This window comes from Mustelus asterias, unplaced genomic scaffold (genome assembly GCF_964213995.1).
Source record: "Mustelus asterias unplaced genomic scaffold, sMusAst1.hap1.1 HAP1_SCAFFOLD_35, whole genome shotgun sequence".
NCBI lineage: Eukaryota > Metazoa > Chordata > Chondrichthyes > Carcharhiniformes > Triakidae > Mustelus > Mustelus asterias.
The window spans coordinates 379,101-391,894 of record NW_027590117.1 but is presented as its reverse complement, the minus strand read 5'-3'; the positions used below and the strand labels follow the sequence as shown (position 1 = coordinate 391,894).

Genomic DNA, 12,794 nt, shown 5'->3' with positions numbered 1-12,794 from the left:
TGCAATTTTCTCAATGGGATGTATTCAGATTTCAGTTATAGAAGTAAGACAGTCTGAGAATCTGGAGTGTCCAATTTTAATTGCAGTGGGAGAGTTTGTGAGGAGAGAAAAACACAGAGAGACTGGAGGAGCCTGGAGCTGACAACAGCTTGTCTCTGCTCCGTCTGCTCTTTGCCTTTAAGCTGCTCTGCGCCGCCACCGCTAGTTTCATTTCGGATCCAGTTCTGACTCTCACAGACATTTTCCAGACATTCTTGGATGTCATTTTGTCGGCCTGGGACTCATTGTACGAGAAATATATCTTGTGCGTAAACAAGACAACAACCGCTTTCTAAATGAGCTGCCCAGCTCGGTTCAATCTGTCAGAAATTATTGGACGATTTTAAAGCAACATCGATTTGGATGCAGAATTCTCTCATCTCTGAATATATTCCATCACTTTATCGCTTGTTTTTGGAGTCCTGGGCAAAGTGACAACTTAATCGAAAGACATTTTGAAATTAATTAAAACATGAAATTTCCAGATGTATTCTGAATATCTATAATCCTCCTTTGCAAACGTTCCAATGTGTTTATAATTCCCGATATTCGACATGTTCCTTCCATTCCCAAGATGTTTTAAGCAGGAATACCTAACGCCCAGCAATGAACAGCTTGCAGCATTTTTTGAATGAACATTATATTTTATCATCGAAGCAGCACTTTGATATTTTCATTCATGCAATGCATTCTGATGAAGTGTATTTCCTACGCCGTGTGTGTCATTACATAAGAATGTTACTCTGAAATGAGACGTAGTTTTGTCCTTGTGTCCTGGTAGTGCTCTTTCTCTTTCTTCCTACGTCATGATTTTTCTCATGGAAGGGAGTAGCAGCACAGAAGCCATTCGGCCTATCTTGTCGATGCCAGCATAGTTCCCGATCATTATAGAAAAATACCACAGTAAATTACAAATCAATATCATCGACTGCCCTGGAGAAGCCAATTAAACATTTCTCGTCTCAGTCACTGCGCGCACGGCATGAACCTGCGCGAGGAAACGAGGGTTTCGAGTCGAACGCCTTACCCACTCAGCCATCGAAGCTGCTTATTTCTCAAAGTGATGGAATCGTCTCAGCAATGTTCATCTTAACTTCATAAGAAGTCTCACAACACCAGTTTTAGTCCAACAGGTTTATTTGGCAGCAAAAGCCACTAGCTGGAGTCACATGATGAAGGAGCAGCGCTCCGAAAGCTCGTGGCTTTTGCTACCAAATAAACCTGTTGGACTTCAACCTGGTGTTGTGAGACTTCTTACTGTGTTTACCCCAGTCCAACGCCGGCATCTCCACATCATCTTAACTTCGTCAGGCACCAGGATTGTGCAGAGAACAGTGTGAGCTGAAATATGTTCCTCTTTTATTTGGTGTCCTATTCTTTGACTGAGAATTCATTTATTAGTTCAGACTTGTTCTTCTATTTCAATATTGTTTTCAGTATAAACAAATTGAAACCGATTTCTCCGTCCGAAAAAAAATTAAACGGAAGTCCATTTTATTTCGTTACCGTCTATTGTTCTGTTCGAACTTTAGTATATCCACATGTTTTGAAACGCAAGAGACGGTGGATAAGGTCGAAGTAAATTATCAAGGTGATGGCCGGGAAGCGCACTCGAGCCAACTGCTTGGAATGCAGCTCTGCTCACCACGATCGCACCATCTCTCAGTATGTTTCATTAATTGTTATTTTCATTCGTTATAATTACGGAACGACCTTAGTCGCCGAATTCATCGGACACCAGGTGTATCGTAATGCAGTTTGTAGACTGAAATTGTTTACTCTCGTTTTTTGGACAGTTTAATATTGTACCTTTCTGGGGACTCAATTCTTGGTTTTGAGGCCAGGTCTTTCACTTAAAAAAAGTTTCCCACTGAAAGCAAATTTAGATTCCAAGTCAAACGCCTGAACCACTCGGCCATCGCAGCTGCTTATTGGCCAGTCGATGCAACCACCTCAGCAATGTTCATATTGACTTCTTCAGGATTATTGAGATCACAGTCAGGGAGGTCAACCGTGCTCGGTTCCCTTTGTTTTATATATTTATCTCTGGCTGAGAATTCATTTATTAGATCAGAGACTTGTTCATCTATTTCAGTATTTGCTTTCAGTATAAAGAAACTGAAGCCGAATTTTCGGTCCGGAAAAATGAAATGCAAACGTGAAGTCCATTTTATGACATTGCCGCCAAATGCTGCGTTCTCGCTGTTTTTGTCCACATGTTTTGAAACGCAAGAGACCGTGGACAAGATCCTAAAAAAATGATGAATGCGATGGCCGGGAATCGAACCCGGGTCAACTGCTTGGAAGGCAGCTATGCTCACCACTATACCACCATCACTTGCTCCGCTGAAAGCCTCCTTATTTTCATTAGATATAATTAGGCAACTTCCTTAGTTGCTGATTTCATGAGACACCAGGTGTGTCCATAGCACAGTTCAGAAACTGAAATTGGCTTGTCTCCTTTTTCTGGACAGTTTAAATTACCTTTTTTACTGTTGTTTCTGACTGAGAACTCATTGATTAGTTTTGAGATCTGTTCTTCCATTGAAACAAAGTTTACACTGAAAGCAAATTGAAGCTGAATTTTCCGTTCGTAACTCATTGATAATAAGAATATTCAGTGAATTTCAGTTTAGGAGTGACCCTCTGCTGTTCTAACCCGCGATAGCTAATTAAATACGTCACCACTGTGATGGTCAGGAACTGACTCTTGGTCAAATGCACGCACAGCAACCACTACACCACCATCGCTCACCTAACTCTAACACTCCCCGTGCATTTACGGAACGAATACACAAGCAACGAGGTGGCAGAGAAATCAGAGATTTGAGAATCCTATAAACGACATTCCATTTCTGGGAGGTTTACATTTTCCGTCGATCGGGGTGAGCAGCATCGCCCAATCAGAAAATAGATCTCTGGAACATGGAATTTGGTTAATATCATTTTTTGCAATCATTTTAATTGGTAAGAAACATGTTGATGTTATTTCACTCCAATCCAAAAAGGTTCTGAATGAATGGCGACCTTGCTGCATAACACGCGTTCAGCCAGGAGATGGCAGCAGTGAACAATAATTTGGATTTGCTGTTTGTGTCAAGACATCGGGACAGGAATGGAGTTGCTGCTGCCCGCGGAGCTGGCCAAGCAAGAGGCACATATACTAACCAACTGTACCCACTCCAAATAGATTCACAAAATTAATGAACAAACGAAAAACAAGCGCAACTGATCTTTTAAGAAGCTGCGACAGTCTCTGAAAGCATGATATTAACACCTCTTCAAGAATCAATTTGCTGTAACTGCTTCAATATGAACCGTTTCAATGTCAGCCCTATTCATGGCCAGTTCACAAACAGGCTTTGACTGGTTAGAAGTTTTAAGGTTATCAGGGAACAGTTATCAATATTCTCAGAGAAGTGAAACAGCCGCCCAAACTTCATAGAATCCCTACAGTACTGAAGAAGGCCAATCGGCCCATCGAACCCGTGCCAACAACAATCCCATGCAGGCCCTATCCCCGTAACGTCACGTATTTAACATGCTAACGCTCCTGACCCGAAGGGGCAATTTTACATGACCATTTCACCTAACCCGGCACTAGTTTTCATGGCGGAACAGCCCATTCTGGAAAGACAAATTCTGCCACTAGGACCGCAAATGAAGCTGGCGTCAGAAACCACATGTTCTCATGCTGGCAAACTCCTGCCCAAAGCCGGTGTCCTGACTTGAATCGATTGCCAGCTCGAGTTTCTCATTTGGATGAAGAATATGGAATGGTGCTGGACCTTTCATCCCTCAAACCTGTGGAACTCTGAGTCTTAACTTCACCTTGGTCCGTGAACCTCAAATGAAGTGTTCAATTTACCCTCAATCATTCAATGCGGAGACAGAGATTTAAATGTCATAACAATAAAGATGGAATTCAAATCAATTTAGGCAGAGATTTTACAGCTCGCCCCGTGTAGTCAGAATAGCCGAGCGGTCTAAGGCTTTTTCCTTAGCGAGGCACCATCCAAACCCAATAAATCACCTGGCAGCACAAGGACAGCAGATGCAGAGAAAGAACGACCACCTCTAAATTCCAATTCGTGATGCACATCATCCTGACATGAAAATATATCGCCGTTCCGATGATTCGCAATCCTTGAAATCCCTCACAAAGGGGTTTGCTTTAATTCTGCGTGAAATTGAAGATGGCTAATGAGAAGAAACCAACATCGAAACCAGCTCCCAAGAAGGAAACGAAGAAAGTGATGAAAAAACCGGGAACAAAGGGCGGCAAGAAACGGCGAAAGTCGAGGAAGGAGAGTTACCCCATCTGCATCTACAAAGTGATGAAGCAGGTTCACCCTGACACCGGCATCTCCTCCACAACATGAGCATCATGAACTCGTTCATGAACGATATTTTCGAGCGCATCGCGGGTGAGGCTTCCCGCCTGGCCCATTACAATAAGCGCAGCACCATCAGCTCCCGGGCGATCCATCAGCTCCCGGGCGATCCAGACCGCCGTGCGCCTGCTGCTGCCCGGGGAACTGGCCAAGCACGCCGTGTCGGAAGGGACAAAGGCGGTGACCAAGTACACCAGCTCCAAGTAAAAACCTCCATGGACTGAAAACACCCCAAACACAACGGCTCTTTTAAGAGCCACCCACAATCTCTGTGAAAAAGCTGCGCCATCTTTTCCCTTATTAAGTTAATGAGAAATCTATTTCTGGAGGATAGAGATTTGTCCCGTTACAGAATGCTGTGAATGGGACTTCATACCCGCCCCTCACACACACTTTCACATTGATGGGACAATCAAACTGAACTGAGAGCGGATTATTAAACTCAGTCTGGGATTTGTGAGGGGCAATGAGGAGAAACACAATATTAGGAAGCCATTACTTAAATTTAATAATAACTATATTCAGAGCTTTAACAATTGGTGAATTAACTTCATAATACAATGATGTTTATTGATCTCGGGTGATCTCGGCGTTGCAGCCGGAACAGAAGAAAGGCGGGAATGAAGAGGTTCTTCTCGGGCTCATCTGTGTATTCCGCAGTTTTCACAGAGGACGGAATCAGCGAGATTTGTGCACACTCAGGACCCTGAGCCCATCGTAGCGACCCCCCCCCCCACCCCCCACTCCCACTCCCCGCAGCCCCGATTCTCCGGACACAATGCTGCCGATTCAACCGGCAGGATACGGCGGGGATTCTCTCCGCACTTCCGATTGTAATATTCCCAGCCGCTTTCAGGGGAGAGGATCAGAAATCAGCCTTTCCCTCTCTCCCTGTGAAGCCTGTGTGAAGGAGTTGGCTGGTAATCTCTGTTTCTGCTTTTCCAGTGAGCTGAGATTTGCTCCGTTTTAAATTGCTGAACGGGGTCTTATTTCCGCTCGTGACAGATACGAGATTGAGAAAATCAAACTGTTCCTAAAATAGCGCCAGGATTCTGTAAGGGAAAATACAATAAACAGATGATAAAGTGTGAGATCGAAAGTTTCCTGAACATTCAGGCGTTCGGTTATTTTCTATTTTTCCTGGCGGGCTTTTCCAAATTGAAAATGTAAACCAATCAAAACCTCCCATTTCTTTTCCTGGCTCTCCGATGAGTTACGAACCTGATTGAAATGACAGTGACCAATCAGAGCGAGAGTCTGGCTTCAGCCTCGCAAACCGCTCACAATGATTATTAATCGAGATTAAACTGACGGAATGTGTATTTGAGTTGTGAAATGTACTTTGTTCGCGCAGACAAATAATTGAAGGAACCAGAACAAATGTGATATTTCGTCCACGGAAGTTAAAGGGAAGAGTGTCGCCAGCTCCTTGTCACACATTCCGCATATTGTCACTGACGGAGAAATAAACAGCTCATCAGTTCCACGTCTGAGAGAGCAGAAATAATTCCAGAGGCGCATTTTCAATCACTGCTCTAACAGCAGGAAAGCCAGATGTCGTGTCCACATCCCACCAAGCTTTCGTACCAGGATGGCCGAGTGGTTAAGGCGTTGGACTTAAGATCCAATGGACATATGTCCTCGTGGGTTCGAACCCCACTCCTGGTAAATAGATTTTTTAACACGACATCCACGACACTGCTTTATTTCTCCTCCATGAACGGTATTCTTTGTCGAACCAGCATGCAAGAAACTGGAATTTTCACAGCAGAATACGACATGAGACAATAAGAAATCAAAACAAACTCAGTACAACTAACAGGGGGATTCATCAATCCCAGTCCAAATTCTCATCCATTATCAGATCATCGCTGCGTCAATCCCACAATAGTGCAGCCTCAGCTCCAAATTAAATATCAGATAAAACTGACAGATGGTTTTCTGTTAAAAGTTACACAACCTTAATAATGTACTCTGAGATTCGAGTTAAATACCAGTCATATCACCAAATCAGGGGTTTCGAAGGGGTCGCAATAATCCCCACAGTCTGCCCTCACATACATTAGGTACACATTCAAATCTCAAATGCATTCTCAGATTCGGATATTCTGAAAGCTGGTATACAAACACAAATGCCAGTTGAAAACTTACCCTGCTTATGAAACTAAAAGTTACAAAATCAATTTGATGGCTACGAACTGAACTATAAGTTATAAACTAACGCTAAATCCTCGCTTGCACTGTGCCAGGTGGAAGACACTCTCCCAATTCCAGACTGGACTTCATTTTACATGCATGTCAAAATTCTTACTCTGAATCAGGCTGAGTGTCACAGATCAAATCAATGTGAACAACCTGGGTGAAACTTGCATAGCAATCCAGTATCAGATTGAAAGATACATTATCTTTCACAATTGTGTTCACACTGACAGAGATTTACTGCTGGGCTGAAACTCACACACATTGTTTGCTTAAAACCGACCACATCAGTGGTCTGTTTCTCTGCTGGAAAGTTATTTGGAATTAATCCAAATTCATAAATAGTCCCAGAGACTGCAGGTTATTTAATTAATCCGAAATTCATACTTAAATACCAAAGATTGATAGATGAGAAAATAGTTCTCACTCACATGTACTGCAACTTAAAAACGATCGCCCAATTTCGACTGTGTTTTACCCTCTGTTAGCGAATGTGATTGGGGATTCATATTCTATCCAATACATGCATGTGAGTGAGATGTGTTCTGTATCTGTCTGTCTCCGGTTGTAATTGCGAGTTTTTATTTATTTATTCATTTTGAGAGGTGGGCATCACTGACTAGGCCAGCATTCATTGCCAATCACTAACTGACCTTAAGCAGGTGGTGGTTTGTTGTTTTCTTGAACTGCTGCAGTCCCTGAGGTGTCGGTAGAGCCCCAGTGCTGTGAGCCAAACAGTCTTTCTGGATTTTACCACTGCAGCAGTGAAGGAGCCGCGATGTATTTCCATGTCAGGACGGTGAGTGGGTTAGACGCCGGTTTGGGGCGGGGGCGAGGGGGGGGGGGGGCGTGGGGGGGGGGCGGGGTGTGTGGAGGCGGGGGATGGTGGAGATGGGAAAGATTGCAGTGCTGGTGCTCGCATGTATCTGCTGCCGCTGTCCTTCGAGGTGGTAGAGGTGGTGGGTTTGTGGGTGCAGCCTAAGGAGAGAAAATAAAAAAAATATTGTTCCAATTGGCAAAGGAGGGAAGGGTGGTTTTTAAAGCGCTGAGTGATTAGGACCTGGATTGCACTGCCCGAGACTGTGGCAGAGGCAGCATCAAATCAGGGCTGTCAAAGGGGAAAGGGTTCAGCACCTGAAGTGAAAGGATTTGCAGGGATATGAGGCAAGGACTGGGAAAGGAAAGAGCTGAGTCGTTCTTGTACATACCAGCACACAGACAAAGGGCCGAATGGTCTCCCTTTCTTTGTTGTATGCATTCTGAGATTCTGTATGTATGACTGTTGGACTCATTCTGTATCGCTCTGTCTCTGGTGCGACATATGTGTGTGATATTCATTATAAACCTTTGTGAGAGATTTTGCAAATCTGTACACATTCTACCCAGAAAATACCTAATTGGAACCGGCCCTTTTGTTCTAATTAGTACATGATTCCATACGATCCTCTACTCAAAATATTCAATGTAACAGCATCTGCTTATCTCTGAAATTCATTCTCCATCGTCTCATTACCGAGGTTCCCCTTTAGTACATTGGTGCCAGTCGACTCAACTGCTCCAGGTAATAGCAAATTGCAAGTTATATTGACTACATGGGAAAGTACATTAATATTGAATTCTCCATGGGATTCAAGGCTGTCATCCAATCATTAATTCCTGTTTGATCTGTCTCTGCAAAAGCGATAGTTAATGTGATTTTATTTCCGCTCTACTGCAGGTCTGTATTGCGCCCAATAGATGTCAGCACACTCTGGTAGAGTGAACTTTCGACAGCAGAGAGGGAAAAACCAGACAGGAAATGTTCACAGTATATTGAACCTGGGACGGAGGAGTTTCGGAATACTAAATGTGTTGGCCATATCAATTCGAAATCTACCAGTACGCTGCTTTCCTCTGTATTCATCATTAAATACCGATAAATCAGCAAGGCTATGCTTTTTAAGTATTTTGAAGTGAAAGTATTAGCACCAGTCGGTGTTTTCTTTTCAACCAAGTGGCATTTTGAATCATTGTTGTTTAGCATAGTTAGAATTTCATTATGCAACGGTTTAATTATTAGTACAAACCTATTAAAGCATATATTACACAAAGTTTTATCTATTTATAATTGGGGTAGTATATAGAGAGAAACTTACATTTCTTGACAAATATTATTGACCTATATCTGGGTGTACAGGTTTCAATCTCAAAATTTACCAGTGGTGCAAAACTTGAAAAGGTTATGAACTTTAGTGAGAAGGATGTTGATAATCTTCAAGAACATAGAACATAGAACAGTACAGCACAGAACAGGCCCTTCGGCCCACGATGTTGTGCCGAGCTTTATCTGAAACCAAGATCAAGCTATCCCACTCCCTATCATCCTGGTGTGCTCTATGTGCCTGTCCAAGAACCGCTTAAATGTTCCTAAAGTGTCTGACTCCACTATCACTGCAGGCAGTCCATTCCACACCCCAACCACTCTCTGCGTAAATAACCTACCTCTGATATCCTTCCTATATCTCCCACCACGAACCCGATAGTTATGCCCCCTTGTAATAGCTCCATCCACCCGAGGAAATAGTCTTTGAACGTTCACTCTATCTATTCCCTTCATGATTTTATAAACCTCTATTAAGTCTCCCCTCAGCCTCCTCCGCTCCAGAGAGAACAGCCCTAGCTCCCTCAACCTTTCCTCATAAGACCTGCCCTCCAAACCAGGCAGCATCCTTGTCAATCTCCTCTGCACTCTTTCCAGCGCTTCCACATCCTTCTTATAGTGAGGTGGCCAGAACTGCACACAATATTCCAAATGTGGTCTCACCAAGGTCCTGTACAGTTGCAGCATAACCCCACGGCTCTTAAACTCCAAGAAGATATGGACAGGCTGGTGGAATGTGAATACACGTGACATATGCAACTTAATTAATGTAAGGAAGTGTGAATTGATACATCTTGGTCCGAAGATCAAGGAGAGACGATATAAAACAATTTATATTTTATATAAATAACATTTAGCGTTCCTAATCCGTATTGCACCTTTATCACGCCAAGATACCGCAGTCTCTCCACACATCTCGGAACCCACTGAATATCCAGCCTGAAGTCTGCATTTCACATCTACTTGTAAGGTGATCATTAAACATTTAGCACACCTACTTTCCTAAGTACCTTCACTCCATCTGACAACTCAGTCAATGTCGCACTTCACTTTGTATATTGCCCATGGTAGGCTTATCCTGCCCAGTACCCATTGTGTTTCACTTTGTTCAGTTATATTGCCCACATTGCATACTGTTCGAACTTTTCTATTCTCCATTAATAATGAATGAATAAATAGAACCATCCCTTGAATAAACACTGTCACCTTTCAATGTTTTGCGGGTGAGTTTCATGAATTGTTGGGTGTGATTCCCGCCTTTATGCTTCTGTACAAATTTCGTCAAAGGAAAGTTATTCAAATATATTTTCAATTTTCCTTCTCTTTCACAAAGCACTGAGCGGGTGTTCGATACAGTATCAATAGTAGCTTTAATAAGATAGTGATTGGATTTGCAAGTTTAAAATCCAAGGGTCACATCAATGCCTGAAGTGGTTTTCAGGCTGTGGTGAAGAGAAGTACAATGCAGATTATCAATTTGAATTGTTCAAAATCATAGAATGGAGCATCCATTGTTGATGAAAAGAAACTTTAAACTGTGCAGCTGTGCTCCGCTTCAGGAGCTGATTTTATGGAAATCTCCATTTGTCAAAAATGTTGCCTCACCTGGTGAGCATTTCCAGCATTTTATGTTTTTGTTTCAGATTTCCAGCTTCCAGCTTTGCGTTGTGTTCTGTGCAGGTGTTTCCCTGGAACAGGGAACAGGTTCTGATCAGTCCTGTGACAGATAGAGTAGAATGTGTCTGCCGACTATCAAACCCGCGAGATTAATCTCCAAGCTGGACAGGAGAATGAGAAGGAGAGACAGGGAGGATCATTCTGTGATGGACAGATTTCCTGTATAAAGGACAGAAAGGTTTGTATTTCCACAGCCGTTTTAACAGACATAAGATGCCCCAACATGACTTGCAATCAATGAAGTCCCTCTTAACAGTCCTTGACGTTTTAACTACGAGATTATTGAACTTATCAATAATTTCCACATTGTCAAAAATCCATATAAGGACAAGTAAAGTAAAGTTCTCGCACGTGGCTCTGTGGCGCGTTAAAAGATCAAGTGTAGTATGGATTGGATGCTGCACTTGGTTGAGGTCATGAGGTTACATTGAAGCTTCATATGTTTCATATGAAGAAATTTTTAAAAGCAGTATCTCGGCATTTTGTCTAAGATGCAAATGAGATCAAGTCTTGGAGGAGGAATTGCTTTCCCTCCTCCAATCAGCTTGGCTCATGTAGCTCAGGCCCAGGACAGGGTAAATGGTCGCTTGCCCTGTCTTGCCAGCCTGGATCGGAAATGTCTCAAATTGTTGAGACTCTGAATTGGACTTGATTTGATTAAATTGGAAAAGTATAAAAAAAACAGACATAAGATGCCCCAACATGACTTGCAATCAATGAAGTTCCTCGAACAGTTCTTGACATTTTAACTACGAGAGTTTTGAACTTACCAGTCGTTTCTACATTGTCAAGAATCCATGTATGGACCTGAAAAGTGAATTTCTGGCACGTGACTCTGTGGCGCAATGGATAGCGCATTGGACTTCTAAATGATGGCACGTTAGCGATTCAAAGGTTGTGGGTTAGAATCCCATCAGAGTCGGATTTTGGATCAGATCAGTAGCTCCTACATTGATATGATTTAGCTTTGGCACCGACATTTCCTGCTCTGCCATCTCTCCATGCTGTTCCTGTTTACTCAGCTCCCATAGAAACCACTGACTCGAGAAGAAATCGCAAACCCCAGGGTGCTTTCTTAAAGTTTGACACAACATTCGCTGGTTGGGCTGGCAATAGTATTTTTTTCAATTAGATATTACGCTTGGGAAGATAAAGAAGATTAAAGAACACACACGGAACAACAACAACTTCTCAATAACTACAATCAATAGCTAAATATCAGTGCCTTGCAACCTGGTGGTATTATTCTGATGTGTCTGCTGCGCTTGTCCTTCTCGGCTGTAGTGGTCGTGGGTTTGAGAAGGTGCTGGCAAAGGAGCCTTGCTGAGTTGCTGCAGTGCATCGTGTAGATGGTGCACACTGCTGCCGTTGTGTGTTGGTCGTGGACGGAGTGAATTTTTATGCATGGGGAGCGAATGAAATGGAATGCGTTTGTCCTGGATGGTGCCACACTGTAGTGCTGTTCACGCTGCATTCACCCAGGCAAGGTATCCCAGGAAACCGAGTGCTCCGGTTTCCTTCCACAGTCAAAAGATGAGCAGGTTGGGTGGATTGGGCATGCTAGATTCCCCAAGGTGTTTGTATCGGTAGATTAGCGGGATGGAAAGATCCTACGTGCGATTCTCTGTCGGAGATTGGGTACAGGCCCGATGGGCAGAATGGTCCCTTTCAGCACTGTCGGGATTGTGTTATTCTAAGGCCATTTGACTGTGTTAGAAATTCCCTGAGGGAAAAAAAAGGAAAACTGTCTTCGTAGAATTTACAGCATTGGGTTTATTGGGGAGTTTGTTTTACTGCAAAATGATGAAAACAACTGAATCGTGTAAATAAACAGTCGAGATATTCGTGGGGAGTCGCGAAATCTGTGTTTGTTTCAACTTTGTAGATCATCCAATTAAAGGGACAATATTGACAAGCAAGAAAGGGACATTGGAACTTGAGTAATTGCAATGAACACTTGAAAGATCACGTGAAAGTAATCAAGGCACTGCTCGTGTCCGTGAAACCAGGGTCTGCCTGTGACGAGACAGGCGCTTTAACCAACTCAGCTGCAGAGCCTGATACTGCTACTCCTGGTACAGCAGAATGCTGGAAATAAGCTCCAGATCTGGTGGTGTTTGTGAAAAAAGAGATACTGCCAGATCTGGAACGTATCTGAGAAAATAGAGGTCGTTCACATTTCAGATGCAGACCTTTCACGGGAACGACTGTTTCTCTCTCCCCAGATGCTATGGGATCTCGGATAGATTCATGAAAGAAAATAATTGAATCTCACAGTGGCCGATCGAGACTGCACCGAATTCCCAGTAAACTGGGGCCTCTGCTATTTGTGATATCTATAAATA

General features: G+C 43.1%; 3 non-coding genes across 3 annotated transcripts; 2 read left to right on the top strand and 1 right to left on the bottom strand.

Annotated features, from left to right (window-relative positions):
* Window positions 1-2,305: 2,305 nt before the first annotated feature.
* trnag-ucc (transfer RNA glycine (anticodon UCC)) lies at window positions 2,306-2,377 on the bottom strand. The gene has a single exon. It is a non-coding gene; the product is annotated as a tRNA-Gly (tRNA).
* Window positions 2,378-6,018: 3,641 nt separating this feature from the next.
* trnal-uaa (transfer RNA leucine (anticodon UAA)) lies at window positions 6,019-6,101 on the top strand. Its single transcript has one exon. It is a non-coding gene; the product is annotated as a tRNA-Leu (tRNA).
* A 5,179-nt stretch (window positions 6,102-11,280) lies between these two features.
* Window positions 11,281-11,371, top strand: trnar-ucu (transfer RNA arginine (anticodon UCU)). The gene is given in 2 exon segments: window positions 11,281-11,317; window positions 11,336-11,371. It is a non-coding gene; the product is annotated as a tRNA-Arg (tRNA).
* The last annotated feature ends 1,423 nt before the right edge of the window (window positions 11,372-12,794 follow it).